Source organism: Leptosomus discolor, chromosome 1 (genome assembly GCF_034619465.1).
Source record: "Leptosomus discolor isolate bLepDis1 chromosome 1, bLepDis1.hap2, whole genome shotgun sequence".
Lineage (NCBI taxonomy): Eukaryota > Metazoa > Chordata > Aves > Leptosomiformes > Leptosomidae > Leptosomus > Leptosomus discolor.
Window position 1 is genome coordinate 136,791,505 of NC_141391.1, and position 25,844 is coordinate 136,817,348.

The 25,844-nt window shown below is 38.2% G+C and overlaps 1 protein-coding gene across 1 annotated transcript in view; it reads right to left on the bottom strand.

The window, feature by feature from the left end:
- The window catches only part of ANO2 (anoctamin 2), a 205,092-nt gene that overhangs the window by 162,943 nt on the left and 16,305 nt on the right, over nucleotides 1–25,844 (bottom strand). The window lies entirely within an intron of this gene.

Sequence of the window (25,844 nt, forward strand, 5' to 3'; positions counted from 1 at the left end):
TCTGGTCCGGGTGGGCTTTGCCTTAGGTTCCCATTTTCAGTTTTACCCAACTATTTCCTGGACCCTTCCTCAGATCAGTAGTTCCTTACAGGGGATCAGGCCCAACACTTACTGCCCTAAATATCTGCAATTGGCGTAGCAACACTAAACAAAACATTCAAATTTAACTTCTGAAGAGAGACGGGAACCTAATTTTATGTAAATAACTGCTTAAGCTGTGCAGAGACAGAAGATTACACAAGAGTGCCTCTGCACAGCCAGTTTTCTGTGATCTGGGCTGTTGAGAGGGTGCTCTCCTGGTAGTATATCTGAGCTACGCAAAGGCACTCTAAGATCAGAAAGCAGCACCCCTGGCAAAAGCATGAAAATGAAATGTAGGCGTATTGATACAGAACTTTCCTCATTTCACACAAATAAATTATATCAGTAAATTATACAGATGAATGCTTACTGTGGAAATGAAGGGAATAAAACTTGAGAGGAAGATTAGAAAGAGGATATGAGGACATATTTTGGGAAGGACATGGAAGTGGACAGGGGAAGACTTTAAAGGCTTGATTAATACTAAGATTAATGATCCTTGGGTAGCTGTGTGCATGCTGGGGCTTTGGTGCTAGGGCATACTGCCACTTTGCATTTTGCCACCCGTATGTATGTAAGGACCAGGACAGCCTCCTCCCTTCAGGGGAGCATGAACTTCTATTTCTACTCCCTCAGAAAATATCCTGAAATTTAGAAGTGAGACAAGAAAACCGAAGCAGCGTGTCCAACTTGATGAGAAATATAGCTGGGTTACATGTTGGGCTGAAATGCAAAACTTGGGTGCCCCACCTGTGAGTAGCTGCCTGTTATACATACAAAGAGTTGCATATACCTAGAGAAAGAATGTTAATGGACATAGCTTAATGTCACTATGATCAACAAGGAGCATAAATCTACAAAGCTGGGAACATAGGCCACACCCATGGAAACAGCACCTTCTGTTGGAAATTGACTCCAAGAATGTGGTCTTTCTCAAAAGCTTTGAATTAAGAAAAGTTTTAAACAGAAATATGAGTCACAATCTAAACATATGTCTAAATCTGAAAGACTATTTTAGCACATTTACCTCAGAAAAGCCTCTCCTCTCAGCCACACTGACATTTCTTTTTTTGATTTGCATACAATTTATATCAATTTTCAAATAAAGATGTATCGTATCACATTGGCAGCAGCATTTTAGAACCAGTATTCAACATTTTCAAAGTGTATAAATGCTTACAACTTTGAGTAAACACCAAACATGCATTTGCTCCATGTTTCATAACACTTCCCTATTTAAAAAAAAAAGTTAGATGGAAATCCTACTATTCTTATTGCAATCATTTTTCTCTTATTTCCCTTATAGCTGCAACATGAACTACAAAGATCATTACATCACTTTCAGCTAACATTTCTTCGGTGGACCAATGCTATATTAAAGAGCAGAATGAGCTGCAGAAATGTCTCTTTCATCAATCCACTGGGGAAGTCAGCTTTAAGAGAAGGAACTAAAAATTTACTGGGCATGAGCAGATGTTCTGGTAATCATTTGCTGAAAATATATTAATAACAGATGAGAGTTAGGGGGTGAAGATCAGCAGGCTTCTTCTCAGCTTTTGGCTAAAATCAAGCTTGTGTCCTCTGTCTGGGGGTCTTTATTCTACATTTGCAAGAGGAGAGACAGTCTGACCTAATTGGTTGTTTCCAGCTCAGGCTCATCTAGTTATGCAGATTGCAAATAAAATCAATCAGATAATTTAAGAGAAAAAACAGATGAAGAATGTGATCTTTCTATATTTGAATAAAAATATGTTGGAAAGTTGTGCTGTTCATGAAGTGGTATCAGAATCTGAGGAATCAGAGCCTTAAAAAAATCTTTAAAAGCTTTAAAATCACCCCACGATAGGAAATTGAGATCATTTTAATAAAGATTAATGCGAAGTAAGTAAAGTAGGGAAAGCAGGACCAGGTGATTCCTGTTGCATGGTAAGCAAGAAGTGCAGAACAATAGACTGCTGAATATTTAGCTTGGGGTTACTAGAACCATGTTTCCCACATCTTCCTATATTTTCCTAACATTAAAATTAATCAAAGAAATTTAAAATACGTTTTAAATCATCAATCTCATATCTCAAGGGGTAAAACATCTACCTAGTTTTCTGTTGAGCCACCAAAATAAAAACTTACATCAGTTACTCCTTTTGTCAGGCTCCTTTCCCCAGTTTTAAAGCCTTTATCTGAAGTAGTCCCAGTTATCTGTGTGCCCTTTTTGTTATTATCATTATGATGACTGGTGAAGATCTGTTCAATTAACTTATTCCTAGAGTGCTTATTGTATTGCAAACATTACCAAAAGCTGGAACTTGCATTTCTCATTGCCAGAGTGGATTTATAACTGTGTACTAAAGACATCCACTAAATGGTGTCATTTGGTTAACCACCTGAAATGATCAAGGCACATGTGATCATCAATACAGTTTAATATTTGCTCTAATGAAATACTGTCAATCTTCTATTTTGAATACTCACAACCACCTCTGCTTATTCATTGTACTCTAGATGTATCACTAAAGCTAACATTTAGTCCTGGCTAATGATATTTTTGTCTGATCATTCACTTGTTATTTAATACAGCCATCCTTAATCAAGTCCTTTTTCACTTACAGCTGACGTCCCCCAGGACTTTATTCTTGGCCCTGCATTGTTCTATGTCTATATCGTTGAACTCCCTGATTATATTACTCAAATGACTAAGTATTTCTATGCAGATGACAAACAGATTTGTTGCTCTCATGATCCTTTTTTTCATCAAATCTATATTCCATATTACAGAGTTCTTCCAATAAGATGTTTTTCACTAAGTTAGTTCTGAACTATTCAAGATACATTTATACCTTGGCTTCTTTTCTATTTCGCAAAGTTGAATTGGGCCTTCCCATTTCAATAGGAAAACTCAGCATTAAAGTCAAATGGAAGAAAATGTGCAAGGCCTGCTCTGCTTTTCAATCAGCACATGAAGAAAAATATATCAGATATTTCTTTCAGCCTATCATGTATTCCCAGTAGTTTAAAGCAGGACTTTAACAGTAGTCTGTATTGCATGTTTTTTCAGTCTTACAATGGAAATGTATAGGCTGAATAAAATTCAAATTTCTCCAAGGAGACTTTTTCTATCTTTCATGCCTTAACGGTAAAATACATTAGCATGTATTAACTGCAAGATTTATTGCAAACTTATCACCATCAAGGCCATAGAAGAAAAAAATGTATAACAACTATGAAAGGTCTCATATAGATTTATATAAAGAATGTACTCCTATTGATTATAATTTGCCTAGTAAAAACTCAAAAAGAGAGTGCAATAGCTAAACTAAGCAGAAGAGCTCTCTGCCCGAGACTTGTCATTGAAGTTTTTAGAAGTCAAATATCAAGTGAGAATTTTGTCATTCTGAAGCTAGTAGCATATCTGTATTTCTCACCTACTTGGACAGTTACAGTTGTCCAACCATAACATGGAATATTTTTGAACCATTATAACACAATTACCATGCTCTTACTGATCTCTTCCAGTTCACAGTTTCTCAATTCAAGTCATTGCAGGATGTCCTGGTTTGGGCTAAATCAGAACTAATTCTGTTTTAGTGCTTTAACGTTTCAGTTAAGTCTCCTCCAACTAACGGCACTTTCTGAAACAGCAGCATGTTTTTCCAGACAGTGACTGCTCCTAGCAGTGATAAGGCCTGGTGTTTATAGTTCGTACCAAGGAATGGTGTGCAGAGAGGCCCTTGCTTATACTTGTTCTTATGGCGACCAAGGTCACTGCTAAATCTTGTACTCCATGTTGGGGTGCCGGGAGTGAAAAGAGTCGCACCTACAGGGAGGAGCGAACTGGACAGGTGACCCAAACCTGACCAACAGAGTATTCCATCCCATAGACGTCATATTCAGTATAAAGCTGAGAGATCACGAGGGTCTCGCCCCTTCGCTCTTCTTCGATGGCCAACATCTGAGGAGGACTGATCCGTGCATCCCTGAATCCAGTGCCTGAGTCCAGCTCCTGCATCCCGTCCCTGTCTGCTGCCGAGTCCAGCCTGGGACTGCCCCAGTGCCAGCCCTGCAGTGTGGTGGTGACGTATTGTCATCAGGGTGGGGGGGAGTTGGGTTCGGTATTGGTTTTGTATATATTTGTACATACTGTATATATTTCATTTTTTCCTTATTATTACCTTTTCTTTTATTGTTATTGTTCCATTAAAGCTGTTTTAGTTTTCTTTTCCAAACCGTAAAGTCTCTCTCCCTTGTTCTCTCTCCTTTTCCCTTTTGGGAGGGGAGAGGGGTTAGTAGAGAGCGTCTGTCATTCGTTAGTGGCCGGTCCAGCCTCAAACCGTGACACAGGAACAGGCCACAAATTGAGGAGATGCATTGTGAAGCATTCTCTATTGCAATGGGAGTTTGTGGAAAAGTCCTGTTGCTCCATAAAAGCATGGCATGTGAAAAGTGGAGTACTATGTGTCCAGCTCAAAGATTTCTCATAGCGCCATTATTTTGTCAGGCCAGTTTGATTCCCACCTTACCTCCTTCACATAACCCACTTGTCATGTGTCAGACATGTCAACTCAAAATGAAGTGTTCTCAACAGTTTAGTTAGACACCTCTAATACAAGCTAAAGCATATGATGCTAAAGGCATCATATTTGTCAGTCACAGTCAGGACAACAAAAAAACCCAATAATCATACTCTGGGAGAGTCTTAGAGTTCTTTGTGGTTAGCATATTGCTCCTAGCAACTCTGCAAATACAGGCTTCATTGCTGAATGCTACATTTTAGAAGTCTTTCTCATTATTTCCTCATAATGAAATCACTCATCACTCGTTCTATATTAGAGGTGTAGAGTTATATATAAAATATATTTTAAAGGAAATAATTTATTTCAAAATACTTGTCCAAAGAAATCGATTTCTGCTGTGTATCTTAATAGGAAGAAAAGAGGAAACACTGAAGGGCAGAAAGAAGCTGAACAGAAGTGATTAACTACTGTCTAAGGGAGTCCAAAGAAACTGCTAATCTTACGATTTAAAAAAAAAATACCTAGGAAATGGAAAGGCATAAATTATAAAACCTTCCTTCTTAAAAAGACAAATTATATGGGCCTTAAATGTTTTATTCTTCTGTGATTATTAAATAGACAGAAAAATACCAGACACATACAGACCGCAAGTTTCTAATGGCTTCAGTTAATATAATCAGATATCTTTTGCTGACATTGGTAAGACCAGCCACTCTAGGAAAGCAACAATGAGACAGTTTGCAGGGAGGAAAAAAAAAAGACAGGTCCTAGTAGCTCAGCAAAAGTAATCATCTTCCCATTTATTCCATCACCAAATGGATCAGTCACGTCTGCAAATGCAATTGTTCAAAATTAATGCCTACTCTCCTGATACCTGCCCTGGAAATGGAGACAAATAACAATGTGATGTGATGTGATAGTGCAAATAAAATCCAACTTCTCATTAATATCACAGAACTCTGTTCACAAACATTTTACGAAAGCTGAGCCAAATACTGAGCTGTTGGCCCCTTGCGTGGGTAGCACATGATGGAATGCTACGGCATTGCCAGATTCAGAGAGCAAATGTGAAAGTGTCTATGTTTTGTGTCAAATTTATTGAATCTCTATCTGTACAAGGATTGGCATTTTGCTGAATAATGTTTTGTATCCAAGATACAAAATCAGTTTCTCGCAAAGCACGGATATCAATGTGTATGTCAGTTACATTATAAAAAGGAAGGGTAGTGCACTAGTCAAAGTAAGACATCAAGACCTAGAATGTCTTGACATGGAGATGGCAGTCCAGAGCAATTCCCAGCTCATGTCATCTATACAATTAGAGGCAAGTAATTTCATTCTTTCTGTCACTGAGTAAATGAAGAGAATGGAACTTTCCTCTATCAAAAGACATTTGTGAAGATAACTACATTACAGATTGAGAGGTGCTCAAATAATACAGTAAACAAATAAGAGTGTATGACTACAGACAGTAGCCATACTATCGATCTTGCAGTTTTCACATTTTCCTTTAGTAACTGTAGTCCTTTCACCTTTTGCCAAACTTCCCGTTTTCTATTTTCATTGTTTTTCTGGGGTACAGATTTACCTTACTGTATGGCTGTACAGTGCCTATCATAATGACATCCTCATTAATGACTGCAGATTCTCTTGCAACAGTATTACAAATAATTAGCAGCAATCCCCAACAGCTTCAAGAATTTGTCCCACTCCTGACAGGCAAGCGGTCACACAGCACGGGTGTAAAGATGCAAAGCACAGGCTTGTTCACTGATGGCAAAGGTAAACTCCATTTAGTTCACAGAGTTAGGATTATTTTTAGCTGCTCAATAATACACGAAGCAGACACACTCAAGTCCAAATTTCAGACCTTAAGCAAAGCTGCAATAATTAACACAATTTGACAGTTTGCCTTCCTCTTTCTTCATTTCTACTAACTGTGACAGTGTTAATGGCCTGTTTATTTTACTCACTTACTCCCACCTCTGAACATAAACAGTTAAAGAATATACTATTGTGTATAAGTAAAGACCAGAACACCTTGGAATGAAAGATCTGGCCAAAACACTTTAAAAGAAACTATATAACCTTAATTCCTTAGATAAAACACCGTGGAATGAAACAGTTGACTTTGCACATCCTTTGCAATGTTTCTTCATGGCATTGCTACCTTTCCAATCAAAATCTTCCCACTCATCTATAGACAGAAAGCGTCTCTGAATGGAAGATGATACAGGAAGCCTAAAAACACAGGCGTACTTCCCCTGAAGAAGATGGAAATATTTAATGGCACACAACAGAATGGAAATGAGCTGTTAGAAACTCAAGCACAAATGTAGAATAGATTGTTAAGTCTGCCAAATACAAAAATGCACAGACCTCTGTGTTACTGCAGAACTCAATGCAGAACCTATATGGAGGTGAGTAACAAATATGTCAGGACTGTCATTAATTTTTAATTCTCTCTGAATGCAGATTTTTTAATTTAAAAATTAGTGCATTTTCCTGATTATTTTCCAAATATTTATCTGTGGCCATTACTACAGCATGAAAAACGTAAAGCAAAATCTTCCCTATATGTTTAGAATAACTTTATCAGCAAATTTCTACTATGTCAATGACACTAATTTCTTGCTACAAAAGCCTATCACAATTTCAGTACATCTTCTGAGACTGAAGAATACCAGAAATACTAATAAAATGCAAAATTGAAGAAAACCCACCCAAATCAGACTTCCTCAGAAATGAAGGGAGGAGTACCACCTCCTATATTTTGGCAGTGTCAATGGAAAAACACGTAATCAGCTGGCCTGGCTACATTCCGTGCCAAATTAGCTAGCAAATCAGCCAATATTCTGTAAAATACATCATATCAAACTTGATTATCAATAATAAAATCAACAAAATTCTTGAGGCCAAAGAGTTAACCTTAAAAAGGGCAAAATGTAATTCTTCTTGAGGGAATGAGACACACTAATCTGCACAGAGTTTTATACCCTAAACAATTTTCCAGATGAAGCAGCAAGATCATGGAAGTCAATCTTTGGACCAGATAACAGGCATGGTACCAGTAGGGGAATTAATGAAATAGAGACTGAATCCCTACTCTAGCAGACTCAATCTCGAGGAAAAAAAAAAAAAAAAAAGAAAACCAGAGTGGTTAGGATACCAAACAGAAAACCAGAGGATTGCTGCCTTGAAATATTGCTTCATCACTCAATACTTGATCTGGGATATTAACAAACAGTCATATAAAGGAATGCTTCAATTCTGTGTTGAAAGATTTTAAATTTCAATTCATTCTTAGGCAAAATGTTTTGGAGGGTTTACTTTAATTTCAAAGTGTTAACAGATGGTACAAATGTATTTTGTTTACTAAGTATATTCTTCTAATCATATGCTACAAGCCTTTCCAGGATGGTGTCTCCCTTTGAGGTCTCTCGCCAAAGATGAGCAGCAGTAAAAGGATAGTTGGCTGTATTTGCATAGGCTTGATTGGGAGGGGATTAAGATGAAGATAATCAGTGTTCTGCCTGGCTTTGCTGGCGGGGAATTCAAAACCTCCCTGGACAGTTACAGGCTCAGTATAAACAGGGAAAGAAGGGCAAGAGGCACTGACAGCCTTACAGTAACTTCATGTGACACATTTTGGATGAGGCAACAGGTCTGGGGTGGATAAATAATTGGTTAAACAACAGGAAACCAGGCAGGATAAGATACTGGACTGCTGAAAAAAAAAGTCACCAAAGGGGTTTTGCAGAGTCAGCGCTGTACAGCATCACCATAAGTGGCCTGGAAAAAGAGATAAGCAGTAAGAAGACAAACTGTGCTGATGAATATTTTCACGGTAGCAAGGATAAGGGCAGACTGTGAAAAATCATCAAAATGAGTAAGAGACTGAACAATGACAAATGGCTTTCAACGTAAATAAATATAAAGCAATATCCATGGGTTAAAACCAGTTTCATATATAACTTACTGGGCTCTAAATTAACCTATACCAGCCAGTAATGACGTCTTGGGGGTGCAACAGAAAGCTATTTGAAAATACCAGCTCAGTATTTTGTAAGAATGAAGAAGCAATGCAAATATTGTATTGCATTAGGAAAGCAACAGAGACTAAGAAAAAAAATATTGTTTAAACATAGGAATCCATGCTGTATTGACATCTTGAATTAAATGTGCAGTCCATGTTTCCTCACCTCCAAAGAGATAAATTAGACCACAAACAGGTCCAGAGGAGGGCAACAACCACCATAAAAGCATTGCAATGACAGTGATGTAGGAATCACCGAGTAGACTGAGACTTTTCATTCTGGAAAACAGCAACATTAAGGAAGACATTGCAGAAGTCTATAAAATCATGTGTGATAAGGAGAGGGGGTGTGGATGGACTGCCTGCTGTCTCTTTTGGGGCAAAGAACTAAAGGGCTTCAGACCAAGCCAAACTCTTGGGAGCCAGACTCAAAAGAAACAAAAGGACACAGATATTAATGCAGTGGGTAGTCCTGCCAAAAGAGTTTGTGGGTCTAAAAGACTGTATGATGTTATGAGAACAACCTATACCAGACTTTGGAAGAGAAATCCATGGAAGGTTACTAGACAGACTAACTACAAATAGGGGAAATTACCTGAACTGAAAGCAGTTGTCACAAGAATGTTAGAGTAAAAGTATCATAAAAGTTTGTACCGTTCCTATTTTTTCCTATACATTTCACTAATTTAACTGTTAGAGTACTGCATTGATGGGGTGTCTCAAATAATAGGATCATTTTATGGCAATTATGCCAAATCTAATAGGAGGGACTTAAGGCCTTTCTTTCTGCTCAGAATCTGACCTCCTACTTCCTAGTATCAACTGTTCTTCAATTAACTGCTTAGCCAAAAATACACAGTAAGCAATCTGACTGTCTCATCCTTGGACAGATTATAGGCTGCTCTGCCTTGCTATTGGCACAGGGGTTACCTCCATGGCAATTTTTAAAAAACGGGCTGTTTAACAGCACTCTGTTTGGTGGTGGAGTAGAACCTGATTAATGAAGGTGTTTCAGTAGTTGCTTACACCATGCACGGGTTCACTACCATATTGCACTCTGCAGTGCCTCAGGTCTAGAGAATAACAGGGACTCAAGCTGTCACTAATTCATAATCTCACCACTGATCAGTTACTCTTCAGGTTATTCTACAATCTGGCATTTAGTTTATAATAAATAATACAGATTACGATACAATTGCTTTCTTCTGCTGTTTTAATGAGACTATCAGGCTAGGCTGTCAGATGATGTAATTTGGCACAGATACACAAATTTGATAGAGCTATTTAGATGGGCATCATTAAAGGTTATGACCTGAAAACTGAACACACTCAAGTCTGGACTCATGCAGGTTTATCAGGAAGGGGAAAAGATCAAAGTTAATTTGGAATCTGCGAGCACTCCCTGAAGGAAGGATGAGTTCAGACAAAACTTCATACAAGGAAAGTAATTTAAATTTATTTTATTGTTGAGACTTAAAGGCTAGAAATATCTTCACCTTCACCAATCAACCAAAGGAAAGCTAATGATGCTGTTTTGTTATGTGTCCCAATAATCTGTTTACTTCAGGAAAAAAAAAAAAAAAAAACAAACTCACTTTTCTTGCATAGTACAAGGGAATTGTTCTGTTCTTGGTAGCTGTCAACAGGAATAAGCAGGAGCAAAATTGAAGTACAGCCCACTAGATGCCTGCTTTGGAAAGTCATTTGTCTTTTGAACCAAAAGATCTCAGATGGGGTGAGTCAAGATATATCAATATTCAAAAACCAATTTGAAGGCTAGAAAGACTAGTCAGCTATTGTCCATTAGGTGGAAATAGAAAACATGGGTTTTAACTTTAGATGGGGAAAGTGAGTGCTGGAAAAGGTCACTATCAATGTATCTCCCTTCCCTACATTTTGGCACATAAAAAAATAACCTTTCATATATTCACAATATTACAATTTAGACTTCTTCAAAGCATCTGTTCTTTAAAGGAGTTCATTCCATTTCCAGACTATAGTACTTGACTGTAGTTATTTGCAACGATGATATGTTTTTGATTATTGTTAGGTGGTAGTCCTGGTGCTATTAATTTTAGGTTGTACAGCCAGGTGTGGGGAAGATCAAAGACAGATTGCAAAAGAGTACAACAGCATTTCTTCTAGTTCTTCAGCAAATGAAGCAACTAAATTCAAGCAGGAATATCTCTTTTTCTTTGACTAAGCACACATAATACAAGGGATCAGTCTGCATTTGCAACTGCCCAGCATCAGCAGGGGTATAAAAGAGCCACATTGACTCTGGAACTAGTTCCTTGTATCCAAGGCCTTCCTAGAGAAGCAGTTCCCAGCCAGTGAGGCACAAGCATGCTTCGGATGAAGTATGGAGGCCAAACTCTGCTGGATGCTTGCAACCTCTGCAGATGCTTAGAAGGCAGCAACAGCAGCAGCAGCCCTGCAATCTGAGCAAATCATCAAGCAAAGAAAAATAATTGCTTGAAACATTGCTTCTGAGACTAACATGAGAAGCTTGGCAAACAGGCTGGGAAGCAGTGTCCAAGAAATACCTCGTTCATAGATGGAAAGTTCAGTATTATACTGTTTCTGGAGCTATAAGAAACCAGCTCTCTCAACTAATGTGGTACCTAGGCTGGAAAGAATATCTTCCCACAGGGGCATGACAATCACTACTGAAATCAGCTAGTAAATGGACAGTATTAGATGTTCAGAAATGTTAATTAGCTGGAATTTTCTAGTGATCTCTGTAGAATGTGCTGAATTATCAACAGTTTTGAAAATCAGCTCTCAAAACACTCTATCACCTTATCAGGTATCTGTCCCATCTATACTGCTAGTTTCAGTTCCCCAAAAATTATGGTCCAAAAAACAATCACTCAGTAGATACCACCAGAACACCTATTACAACACATACTGCATTCATCCATCATAACAGTACTACTGCTTAGTACATGCCATAACCTATGTTAGCCAGATTTAGCTCATCTCCATCACCATAAATTTGGAGCTACTCTGCAGAAAAAAAAAAAAGACAAATGCAGCCCATTCAGATTTGCAAGTGCCACTTTGCTCCTTTGTAACACAAATTAAAGAGGGATTAGCCATCAGCTGTATTGTTTATTTGACTAGCCATCTGTCAGGTAAAAAAAAAAAAAATCAGTTGCCAAATCATTGTAACTGAAATGTGAGTTTCAATTTCTATTACCATTCTAAGAATAAACTGTCAGCAAATGTCATTACTACAACGATGTTTGGTAAAGCTTGACACATTATAGAGTTGTAGGTTCTCCAATATATTTCACAACAGCATTCAAAAAAAAAATTTTAGTCAGATTTTACTTTTGGGTTCACATTGAAATATGAAGACTTATGTAAAAAGCTGAACGAATCACTTCTAGAAATGTAAGGGCCAGGTGGACCATTAACTTTGAACTATGAAAAAGATACTTAGCAGATAGATTGTGGAATACGAATACTAATCTGATAATGCCCAAGTTTTTTGTACTTTGAGGAAAAATTATTAGCAAAGCAAAAATGTAAAGTTTGTTATCCCAAACCTGATGGTATTACACGAGTTGAAATTTACATGAAATCGTTACCAGATTTTTGTAATAAATATATTGCTATACACTGATAGCACCTTCATCCACATCTTAAAATCCATTTTATGCCTCATTAGTACTCGTTGTTTTTTCATTTTCCTAAATCTTTTTGCTTGTTTTACATCAGCGCACTCAAAGAAATTCACTTAGTAACTCGAGAGCCTTTTCAAAATATCTATATATAGTATTACATTGAACATATTTGTACATTTTTGTACATTTTCTTGGGCACGTTTCTGTAATATTTTTCCTATACTTCTGCCATACTAAATAGTATTAGCTAGTACTATTATTTTTCTGATATATATGATAAATATTAAAAGTTGAGAAAGGGAGGCTATGTAACAAAGCCACATACGCACTATACTAGGCTGTGACACAATAATGGGAAGATATGTTCAGCAACAGAATACCCAAATCTTGCATAGCAAAAGCCAGCTACTCTCAGGAGAGTTCTGCAAGGTCTGCCTGTTGCTCAGAGGCTAGGGTTGCTCAGTCCAAATCTTTCCTCTAGATTAGGCACTACAATCCTTAGATATGTCCTGTAACGCATTTACTCTCCAATGTATTTCCTTCTATACATCATGATAGCTACTCATGAGCACTAAAATAAAGCTTTGTGAAATCAATGGGGAAAAACCATCTCTTTATCCTAGTGTTATTAAGGCCTGCAGAATCTAGCCATCATTTTAAAAGCCCTGATAGAGTCACACACTTAAGCTTGCATCTTAAGTGGGTACTTTAAGAGCATTCACAAACTGAACATACAGGAAGTCAGTCCTGCAGCAAAAACTCATATTATGCTAAGTTTTGAGTGCCTCAATCGGGTGTGCTCCTAAGAACTTCAGTGACTGCTTGCTTGAGAAAGAACCTCAAGACACGGACTCATAACAGAAACTGTTACATCATTCACTGTCCTCACATATCTGGCATTGCTGAGTAAGCGTTAACATGCAAGTTCAGAGGTGATCACATGTCAAGTGATATCATTAACTCCAAGTTTATCAGAAAGGATATATCAAGATTGAGAGCAAAATAAAAAAAAAAAAAAAAGGGAGTGTTTTGCTTTTTATTTTTTACTTCTTTTGGCAGTCTTCAGTAAACAGTTGTCTCAAGGAAAATTCTGGTCCATTTGCATGGGGCATCACCGAAGCTATCTGTTTAATACTGATCACAAGATGTTTTTTGTTCTTGGCATGTAGTAGGGAAAGTGTTCTGAGACAAGAGACTCGGAGTTATTCTGCAAAACTGGGAGCAAGAAAAACAAGCAGAAGAAATTAGATTTTAGCAGTAATTAGCAAACAATAGGAAATGAGCAGACTAAGGCATGGCAATAAATTAACTGCATATTTTGGCTTACTGAAAAAACAATAGAGAAAACTGTGTCTTTGCCTTCCATTACTACATATCCTTACTGGCATTTCAGTTACACAAATACTGCATTTGTGGTCAAGGATAATTTAAATGCATTGTAACATCTTTAACCACAAAGTTCTTTGGTCAGATAGAGATCTCATTTACACAAGTTTGAGAGGATAGCACATATTGCTGATTCTTTGTACTCCCACTGCAATTTATCATGGCTACTCTGTTTTATTTCTTACACTCAAATGATAATCTTGGTAATACAAAATGCATTTTTCTTTTGTGTTTATTTGGAACACATTGGATTCTCATCTGTCACATGCCCCAACAGTAGTATAAATAGCAGAAACCACATAGATCCAATCTGATTATACAACTTTTGCACACGATGTTAAAACATTAAAAATACAACTTTATCGCTCAATATTAAAAATACTAAGTGAGACTTTTGCCAAAAAATTCACACATCAATCACAGATAACTAAACAAATGTTTTGGCTGAAACAGGCTACAACTGGAACATTCACACATATACAAAATGACCTCTTAATACTAGTAGGTTATTATGATTTTAGAGCTTTCTTAAATTTCTTTTCAACAAAGACCATTAACTAAATATTTGCAACACGTGATAGCTCTTTTCAAATATTTATAGAGCTGGTTTACATAAAAACCTAAAACTAATTGCAATACTTCCTTTTGACTAAAAGCACAAACACACATACACAAGTTTATATAACAGTATGCATACACACAGTTTTATATATATATACCCAAATTAGAAACCTCTGCTTGAACTTTGACCTCCATGGAGATTGCCTTGGCTTTCAAACCTTCTCCCTCCACCCGCACCAAAGGAAAAAGCAGCATTTGGGCTTCCCACAGAGCAGTATGCAAATACAGAGTAGCACTGAGGGAGTGCTGAGCATGAGCATCATGCTTTATTTTCTAAGGCAGCCTCTACTGATCCCCTATTTGATCCGTCTGAGCACCTCATCTAGCGGGCTCACGACTTGTGCAGGCAGTTGGTAGGTTGCCATTTCACATTAATTCAGGCTAGTGTAAGTTACAGAGGTTGTGGTCCCAAATTCCTCTCTGCCTCTACCCATGTGGCTATACACCCACCCCTCTACCACCTTGAGCCCGTAGTCACATTTACGTAACTGGATAGTGAGTTTCTTTAGGCAGATCAGTTCCCTGAGAACAAAATCCTCGTTTTAAAGAGCAATTAATTTTCAACTGGATCCACACTTTAAGTGATCAACTGTTGGTAGCACTGCAAGGCAGAGGAATGTGCAAGACACATTGCTCAGGGCACGAAAGAAGAGGTCAGATTCACAGAATCCCTAACTTGGATCAGCTTGCCCTGTGCCTTCAGGATGCTTGCAAAAATGAAAACAGTGAGAAGAAAACCTTTTGTTTGACTCAAATTTGATGTCCAATATTTTATTTGCCTTTTTTTTTAATATCTATTTTTTGATAACATTTAGGCAAGTCTCCTCTTGAAACAGGATTTTGAAACAGATCAGAAATGCAGTCTATATAAAAAAACAAACTGTGTTCTTCTGAAACTTCGGGGTTTTCTCCCTCAAATTAATCATTGAATTGGTATAAATCTCCAAATACTTTTGATCAGTCATAAATGTATTTTCCATTAAAATCTCACTGCAGTACACTTTGCCTCCCTGTAATTAAGTCATACATCAATGTCTAATCATGATGTATTTGCCAAACCCAGCTTTTTAGAGAAAAGTAATATTAAATATACAGAAGTAGTGCACTTTTTGCCATCAATTCAACAAAACGGATTGGCAAGCAATATTTAATAACTATAAAATATAAATAATTTAATTAGTGTTTATTTTACTATTAATAACTGAAGTTTAATATATAAAAAGCAGTCTATAATAGATACGGCTGTTACAGTTACAGGCAAGTGGCAGAATATAAGCATAAGTTCTTTGAGAGGAAGAAAAGGTGAAGGACTACAGAGTCTGTGTGCAGGTAAAAAAAATTGTGTTAAGAGCAGAAGCCATGAGAAGCACATATTCAGTTGTGAGAATTAACTGTAAAGATTACTACAGACATAATGCTAAGAGACAACTTCCCATTTTTCGTTGTCCTTCCCTTTCACGTGAATGCTTTCACATGTTTAAAAAACCCGTTTGCCAGTAAAAAGAGTTAGTATTCACCTAATTCTCACCTCCACTTTTCTGTTGTTTCCTTTCAACAATAAAGGACTTGAAAAGTGGAAACTGGAACTATGAGGAACTCGGAGAATATGCCAGGGAACACAGGGACCCATGAGAGCTTTTGGCTAGTTGTTTTATTCCTGTCTCTATCCTCATGTATTTACAACATGGGAATAGTACCTACTTTAAGTTCTACTCCTTCTAAAAGTCTGACATTTCACAGTAGTTTTGGCATTGACATGAAGAAAGACACAGGTATGAATCTTGTCAGATTTTCAACCTAGCAGTCAGTCTTCACAAGACAAGTGCTCTGCTTCAGGGAACCAAGAGATGGGAAGCTGCAGAAGCAGTTCACATGCAGGAAGTAACAGCAGCTCCTCAAGCTCCTGCCATTCCTCTGAACAAGGTGATGGGGCTGAGCAGGCAGCTGGTGTCCATTGCATCACTTCCTGGATTTGGCTTACAGCTTTTAATGTATAGTTTCTTGCCTCCACTTACTATTGTGATTTCTAATTACACTGGAGGGCTCCATAGTTATATGCCAATTATATTTGATAATTACCACTGACACATACAAGTGAAGGAACAGATTTTAGAGCTACCTGTTAGTCTTTTGTGGTACTTAAAATTCTACAGCGTTGGTTTTACATTATAATTACATTTCCATCTTCTATGAAATAATGGAATTTGGAAATCTAATTACAAGGAACACAGCACATTACTACAGAATAGCTATACTGATATTGGGAGGGTTGCCAATCACCATATTATAAACTACACCTACTTTTTAATACTAAGATGATCTGTCTTTAACAACATAATCCAGCAGGTCTCCTGATATGTGGGTTTTGTCCTGCCAGGGAGCGAGTCTGATAATGCTAGTAGAGCATTATGAAGATCTGGAAATAACAACAATTTACAGCTGGATCTCGGAGCGTTTAAAAACATTCTTCATGATGACTTTTCTGTGAAGAGACTTGCCAGCTGGTGGCCAGATGTGACACCATACCAACAAATACTTTCCAGGAGAGTCACTTGTGAACTGTGGCTCACAGGTGAAAAAACAAACTGGGATCCCTTGTGGTGCAAGCTGTGACTTATGTCATTGCCGTGGTGCTCTCAAATGCCTCCTGCAACAGATCAGTTGAAAAAATAAAGCAAGTCCTCTAATGAGCAAACTTTGGTGCCTAACTACAGCCAAGCTTTGCCAGGTTTAACAGAGAAACAACTTTGTACAGAAGTCTTTGAGAGATAAGCTGTCATGAAGTATGAAGTCCTCATGTTCATAGCAGTCTGCAGATTTTCAGAGAAGTGGATGTCTTGGACATTATGGCTTCACATAGGCTCGTGACTAACTGATTGTAACTGACGTACAGCAGAGAATAGCGAAGAACTGACTGCATGTAGACCAAAGGAAGATACACAGTCATACTGCGGAGTGGTAGGATTGCTACAGGTATAGGATATAAAGATGAAAGAGTATCATGGACAGAAATGGAGAATCCTGGGAAGGGCAGTGATCTGTAGCGGGTAGGCGAGTGGATAGACTGGTGTGAAGGTACAGCGGTGAACACATAGAGGCTGGAGATAGGTGAGCAGGTCAGGCACTGTTGAGATGAAGCAGTTACCATGCATTGACATGTGAAAGCTGAGCAGTGCCACTGGAGGTAGAGTAAACATTATCCAGTGAACTTTCAGAGACCTGTGACAAGCAAGTAGGCTTGCCAGAGGTACAAGTATACAGCCTATTGATCTGTCCTGCAAGTGCCTGAAAGTACACCTACATAACAAAAGAATATCATGAAATTTCTTAGGTCCCACTGGAAGTGGACAATGAAAGGATGCAGTAGCCTTCCAATGACCTTCCATAGGTACATGAAATTTAGGATGCTACTTTGTCTTGATTACCCAACAGGGTTTGGTGGCAGTTGAACATGTGTAAATGTTAAGAGGCAAGCAAAGAATGATTATTCAAAGCCTGTAAAATGAAGTATGGAATATGAGAGTTTAAAAAAAGAGCAGGAACAACAGAAGTTTTCAAGACAGCCATCAGGTGTTTACAACTTACAAATCAGTGAGGATAATGGGAGATGGGCAAGGCAAGAAAAGGATAGAAACAATTACACATAAACCCAGAAAAAACTGAAGAAGACCTACAGAACCTGCACTGGAGTTGAAACTTTATTTCAAAGCATTATGAAAGATAAGCAATCCTTCACATCCTGTGTCCAGTTTCAACAGGGGCAGAGTTAGGACTCAGAGTGTTTGGAGAAACCTTGTAAGTATAGGATGGGCCCATTTTGAAGGGGTTAAGGAAAAATAACAGTAGTTTGAACTAGCACTTTGGAGGTGCCAGCTTGGAGTTTTGCTTAAGTATTTGCAAGACCTTGAATATATTCTCTGTCTCTGAGATGATAAGTTTTCTTTGTATTAGTAAAGTACTCCATGTAAAACATGACTGAGTTTGGTGAGACAAACCCTACAGACAAATTCTCCATTTCTCAGCTGGTAAAGTGATGCCACGACTAAAGGAAGAGCACTGTGCTCCTCTGGAAGAGAAAGATGTAGTTATTCTTCCAGTGTACTCAATGTTGGCACTAACCTACAAAGAGTAATGACTAAAGGCCACTTCTACGTTTTCAGGAGAATGCTTCTAAGTGGTGTCTTTGTATTCCACCTAGAGAGGTTACTGCTTCCAAAAATAAGAAGGAATATCAGTCTACATAGCTTCATCTTTTTCCCCACCAGTATCTCATTCTCTCTCAAATCCATTTTGTTCGTTTCCTTTACCACTAGAAGTCTTATGAAATTCCAAGGTGTCCTGGTTTTGGTTGGGATAGAGTTAATTTTCTTTCCAGTAGGTGGTATAGTATTGTGGTTTGGATTTAGTATAGAATAATGTTGATAATGCATTGACACTTTTAGTAGTTGCTACGCAGTGTTTATACCAAGTCAAGGATTTTTCACGTTCTCATGCCCTGCCAGCAAGAAGTTGAGAGGGGACACTGCCAGGACAGCTGACCCAAACCGGCCAAAGGAATATTCCATACTATATGACATCATGCCCAGTATATAAACTCAGGGGAATTGGCCAGGAGGGGCAGATCACTGCTCAGTGACTGGCTGAGCATCGGTCAGAGTGGTGAGCAATTGCATTGTGCATCCCTTGTCTTTCATGGGTTTTATTTCACTCCCTTTGTAATCTTCCTTTTAATTATAATTATTACTTTTATTATTATATTTTATTTTTATTTGAATTAAATGTTTCTGATCTCAATCCATGACTTTTATTTGTTCTTGATTCTCCTCCCCATCCCACTAGGGCGGGGAGGAGTGAGCAAGCAGCTGCATGGGGCTTAGTTGCCAGCTTGCGTAAAACCACAACACAAGGTAATTTACCTAACTCCATCTGAAGAATTTCTTTAAAAGATAATATATAGGTCTCAGTCCTTTTAGTGAATTCAGTAATGCTCTAAAATGACAGAGGTCAAGGAACTGAAGGGAGAAGCCACCAGTGAACTGATGAATTAATTCTTAGGTGATGGAGCTTGAATATGGAGCTAAAGCAAACATATCCAACATCTCCATAAGTAAACAAAAAAAAAAACCCACAAAAACAGCAAATAAACATCCATACACCTTTTGAAAACATATAAGTCTAACTGTTTTATTTCAGGTGATGAAATCACTGTTACATTAAGGCTAACCTGGAATAACGGCACAGAAATCAAAATCTAGCTCTTACATAATTTTTTTCTTTGGCTTATCACCATGTGCATATACCTGTACACATATGGGAGGCTTAGCAGTGTGCACGCAGTTGTCAGCCCTGTCTATCAAGAAGAGAATTTGCCCTTAAGGGTAAATTTTCCATGCTACATGGGGATTTAGTCACTTAACTCCCATTAATATTAAAGGGAACTGTGAGGCCTGATGCCGCTCTGATAATTTTTTTTCCTTGTTCTATTCAGGCCAAAGTAATTGCTGATCTGGAACAACAGAAACAAATACATGATACAGTTTTGAATCATTTGCCTTATCCTGTGATTTAAAAGACCTTACAATGACTGGCAAAGACACTTCAAGCTGAAAACAATCTGATTACAACCTTCTATATGGCTTATATATCACAGTTTCTTTTTTTTCAGGGTGTAGGCATTAGAAGAACCACAGTTTATACAGAGAACAAATATCAGTTTGACTAAGCTGTAGCTGAAGGCCTTTTCTCCTTCAGGTCCCAACCTCCAGGTCCCAACTTGTGGTATGTTAAATGCTTATAAAGCCAAGCCCCTTTGAGGGGCGATCTCCTACAGTGCATAGCCCAGACCACACTGGAGAGAAGGAAGTGACCTTGGTTCTTGCAGAACCACAAGATCCCTACCTTCATCTACATAGATCTGCCAGGTCATTGTGGATGGGAGAGAGGAACTTCTGTGAGCAGTTGCCTGCATGCATCATAACAATGCAGGTGCCATCATGGTGGCCACGAATTATGACAGTGTATCGAATTTTTTCTGTTAGTTCTTAAAAATGAAAAACATAAATGCAACTCTTAGCAGACATAAAAGGCAGATTATTGAAACTATTTTTAGAAACATGAAGTGCGCAGTGTTCCCAAGTACTATACATCCATAGTTCCCACTGCTAAAAGCAACCGGATGTTTAGCTTTTTTTTAATTAGAAACAATATTCAAAAGCTGCTGTTCAGGTACAATCAAACATATTCACTCTTACACTGAAGTGTAAATAAAATATGTTAGGCCTTCTCAAACCATGTGTGGTTTCAGATTTCTCCTGTTTCCCCTTGAACGACATCATCACTCCGCAAATCCATTCATTAAAATTGGATCATGCAGACCAACCCTTACTCCTTTTCACTGAAAAAGTTAAGTAATAAGATAAATTGGTTCCATAATGCTGCCTCTGGTGATGTAAATAGGTGGAGTTCTCAGGTAACATGGCGTTTGGACAGTAACTTTGTGCCATACTTGAAGCTGACAGGAAAACTAGAGAAGAGTTCAACTGGAGAAGAGTTGTATTTCTGCTGTTTCCAGTGGCCAAAGTAGATCCTTTGACAGCTGGAAAACCGTGCATCCCTTCAGCTACAGAAGCTATAGATAATCACAGTCACCATCAGCACAGTCCAAGTGTAAGCAAAAATTAGGCTCCTTGTCAGCTCCCATACAGACCCAGCACATAGAGCACTGAGCTGTGATCTTCAATTCTCCCTCTACTTACATAGATATATATACATATCTTTAGGTTCTTGTCATCTTGAAGTAAAAGTGGGAGAGTTAACTTTTCCCTCTATGACAGCTTCACCCCACTAAATCTGTGCTCATCCACACAAACTACTACCAAGTTGCTAGAGCTCAGCCCCTGCCTAGAACTTAGGTCTACAAATGATTTAAGAAAGAGTTTGTGTTGAATGGGACATTCTGATTTCTAAGGGAAAAATACTTTTTCTTTTCCTTTAAGAGATCCTTCCGCTACCCATGCTTAACAGCTTAATTAAGAACACAGTTTTCATTCCAAAACACCTCCCTCATATACAATATAATGTTTTAAAATGTACACACCATAAAATGTCTAGCTGTGCATGTGGAAGGGAACAATTCCTTCCCTATAGTGACTCTCTTCCTGGAGAAATATGCTTGCCTGTCTAGTCATAATGTCACGGGCAACAGACCTATTATTAACTTAAATTTGGGCAGAATGACACACACACAGAGCCATTAGTGTCAACAGTAAAGCAAGACGACCTTAAAAGACTTCAGAACATATGAAAAAAATCCCACAAGACTGAGTCATTATTTACATTACCTTTCCCTGGATCTGCTAAAGGATAGCAAATTCCACCCCCTCACTCTGCACATACACAAACAATTGTTTTTTTCCCATAAGACAGTCTTATTCTCCCAAGACTAATTTCCATAGTGAGATAACCCTCAGCCTTTTCTTTGCTGGAATCTGCTCCTGAATCTGAGACAGCAGAAGCTGGTGAATGCCACTTTATGGCATTCCCTTTGGCGCAGGTGCCACTGTACCATTGGTTGGCTGAGAGGATTTTTCTTTCCTTTTCATGTTCTTGCAGGTTTTTTTATTCCTTTTCTGTTCTCTGACAATTCAGTTTTAATTTCTAGCTTCTCTGTCCTTGCCCCCAGGTAAGCCTTTCAAGAGTATTCATTGTCACTTCCATAAAAATGGACTGGCTTTTGCTCAGATTTGTGAACCAAAAAAAAAAAATACCACAGAAAAACAAAACAACAACACTGGACTGATGCTTACTACAACAATCCAGAAGCTCTGGACAGTGAAGGCTTTTACATAGCTAGTTGCATCAGAGGCCAAAACAGAATTAGCAGAGGTAGAAGATCCCTTTCTAAGAAACCATTCAGTGCTTCACTTTCAAGCTGTTTTGCCCTGCAGTGAGAAGGCATGGGACCTTTGGTTTGCTCTCCCTGGCTCTGGAAAAGAATGCTATCTCTGCTCACTGGAAGATATGCCCCACATTCATCTTCCATAGAGGAAGAAGTGACTCAAGAACAAATCCTATTCCATATTTTTTCCATCAATATAAGCAAAATCGATTTGTCTCTCATTGTTGTCCTTGTTTCTCTTATTTTTTTTTGTCTCAGAGAGTCTTCAGACAGAGAATGCCTTATAATCTGCTTTCATACGGGTCAAAAAAGCATGAGGGAAGAGCAGAGAGGAATCATCTTAGCTCAGATCTTTTGTAACAACAAAATAAAACAGCACCTGAATGCAGGTATATAGGCATAAAAGCAACATATCAAAAACAAGGAGCACTTATCTACAGTGTTGCATCCACTCCCAAGCAGAATTCCCAATGTCTCTCACTTACACAAAGGAGTTGCAGGCAGACCTCCCTGCTTTCCTTTTCATGAGGTATGAAAGCATGATTAAGAAGCAATGCCTCCAAAAAATAACAAATTCATACAGCAACTATTCAGTCAGCAGAAATGATTGCTCCACATATTTTACCACTTGATTTTCATGAAGCTACTATTCAAGCTTCACCACTCTAAACATCTTACAGAAATTATCACTACTTCAGCCTCCGAGTCTCCTCTGCAGGCACCCCAGCTACTGCGTCATCAGTGCAGTGTGGCATCCCTCAGGGCTTCCTGTATTGCTTTTCAAATTTTCTCCATGGATTTAATTTGCAGGTTAAACTTTCTGCTGCAAACAAGACCAGTGATAATTAAAAAATGTTTTCTTGGATTCGTCTGTGAAAAAGCCAAGCAGCTGATTTCGTTATATTTCATCCTCTATCCTTCAGGCATCCAGGTCTTTCCCTGCCGTGTCCTAGCAGAGATGTGTAAGCCATTTCTGTGGGCTTCTCACCTACCTAGCAGTTTGTAGAAATGGAATTAGTTCCTCCAGCAGGTGACAGAACTCACAGGACACAGTGAAATGAAGACACAAATTCAGGAGTCAATTTGCCATTTCTAACAGGCAAATCTGATAGAAACAGCATTATGTAAAAATAGGATGCTTCTTGCCCAGCTTCCACTGTAAATAGCACCAGAACGCACACCACAAATCTACTACCATCTGAAATTCAAGATATTGATGCCTCTATTTCCCAACCTGAAAATGATTGACAAGACTTATTGCTGCTGGTCCAAGAGCTCTATAAATGTTATTGACAACATACAGGCCCATTTTTGAACATCTCTTCAATTTTCTCTGAATCCCTTGGAAGACATTTTGACAAAGGTATCTAATAGCTGAGCATTAGGTCTCTGGATGTTAATTAAAATACACAGTCTGTCTGCCCGTTCACCTATTCAAGTCACAATACAATCATTAAAAAACAGGATTCATAGTATGAACTTTACAGCTTTGATGACAGCCATTCTACCTAGCCACCTGCTATCATGGATCATTATTTCAATACTGATTGAACCACACTATGGGGCTACTCCAAAATCCTCTCTAAAATAGAGACATAGCTTCCTCTTAAATAGTTAATCAGCTTACCAATATTTTCATCATGTCCACTTCACTATCACTGAAAACCTTGCCTTGTCTGTTCAACTTTAATTTTATAAGAGCTGTGTATTACCTTTCAGCCCCATAGAAGTAGCATAGAGGAACAGAACATGTTTTAGCTAATTAATGCTTCTGTAACTGGAGTCATTGAAAAATAACCATCAAATATTTATATAATTGGTATACTAAGAGGCCCCCAAAGAAGTATTGTCTTATTCCGACCAGTGTACGAAGAGACAGTGAAATATACGAAGTCCAAAGACCTAGAGCACAAAAGACCCCAGTCTGCTTCCAATACTACATTACTCTGTATGCATTCTTTTTGGCTTCAGGAGGCATTTATTAGCATGGCTAAAGGTCTTAGACTCATCTTAAATTTCCCTATCCTTTCAAAATTAATGTTAGCTACAATTAAGCTTCCCTCTGCGCTTTAGATGAATGAACATTTTGAAACAACTATAACATTCACACTGAGTACCTGCAGGATAAACATGATGTTAGGAAATATAGCAGACCCAAGAAAACAACTCATGGCAAGAACATCAATGGCACTAAACAGAAAAGTCCTCAGCTAGAGGTGCGAATAGGAGGAGACAGAGAAAGAAAAAGTTCCTTAGCATTGAAAAATTTACCATGGTATTATTTTGGCCACTCCTGTCCTTTAAAGTTGACAGAAGATAAAATCTAAAGCCTTCTCCCACTAGGAAATGGGAAGCACCTTAGTGTGAAAAATCAGCGCTGTTTAATCCCACAGAGAAAATCTAGCTGCAGCACTATAAGCTTTTCTTTGATTCAGGTTGGGGCAGGAGGATGTTGGTTTGTTGGTTTGTAGATGGAGGTCTGTTTGCTTTGGTTTTCAGGTTTAGGTGTTTGGGGGGGGTTTCCACAAAAATTCAAAAACATGCCTTGGAATATCAAGCAGAACAATCCAGTGACAACCAGCATCATCAGTAGTATTGTTATCAACAGTACTGCACAAGCTGATACATTAAAGGACCTTAAGGACTTCCTTGCATGAAAGTGTAATGTAGCCAACAGAGTTTAATAAGACATCCTTAAAAATATGCAGCTCTAACAAGATAAGCTGCTTAAAGGGTAATTTACACTTGGTTTTAAAATTGTCATCATTCTGCCTTAAAAGATGTGTTCATCTCCTGAATGCTATTTAGCAAAGTACATTTCATTGCCAGTGTGCTCAAAAAGGGTCCTACTTTGTCAGAATGCCAAGGTGCATCTCCAATGTCTTGTTATTCTATTCCTATTATGCTTTGCCATATATAATACTAATTGAATATGGTACATGTTGCATTTCCAGTCATTAAAGCAGCAGTACGCTCAAATTTAAGTGAGCTACTAGTGCTCCACATTAGGTGAAACACAACAATCAGTTTCCCCAGGAACAACAACAAAAAAAAATTAAACCCCAAGAATTGCCTGCAATGTCAATAGCATTTATTGCCCTTCCTAGGAAATGAGGTGGAATATTTGACAGTACTCTTAAGGTGACCCTATCTCAGGCAATTCTTTGTATCTGATAGAAAACTTTACTTGTGCCACTAGTGTTAAATAGGGTTTATTTGGAAGTGATTGTCATGGCTTTGGCAGCTAGATCACAAGGGTAAGTGTAACCTGCTAGCATGTCTCCACAGTTAATAGAGACATACCAAAGAACCTGGATTCCAGCATGGACATCTTGGAAAAAGTGTTTTACTTTACTTTTGGCTGTGTTCCTTTGAAGCAGAGAAAGAAAGTCCTGCAGATGCTTAATGCTGTGCAGATTAGCGTAAGCGTTTACAGGATCTGTGTTAGTGGGGTCTATATTAGTCACTACATAATATTGCAAGATACAAGGTGGTTAATTCAACATACACATGCAAGAGTCAACACCAGGCTTATTTTATTTAACTTCGTAGACTGATCAAACAGGCCAGTCATAAATGTAAATGTTGTTTTTACTCATAGCAAACTACGTGATTACATTTAGCCCATATCTGGGGCTGAACTAGAACAGTTGCTCTATCACCCAACAACCCTTCACCATCCA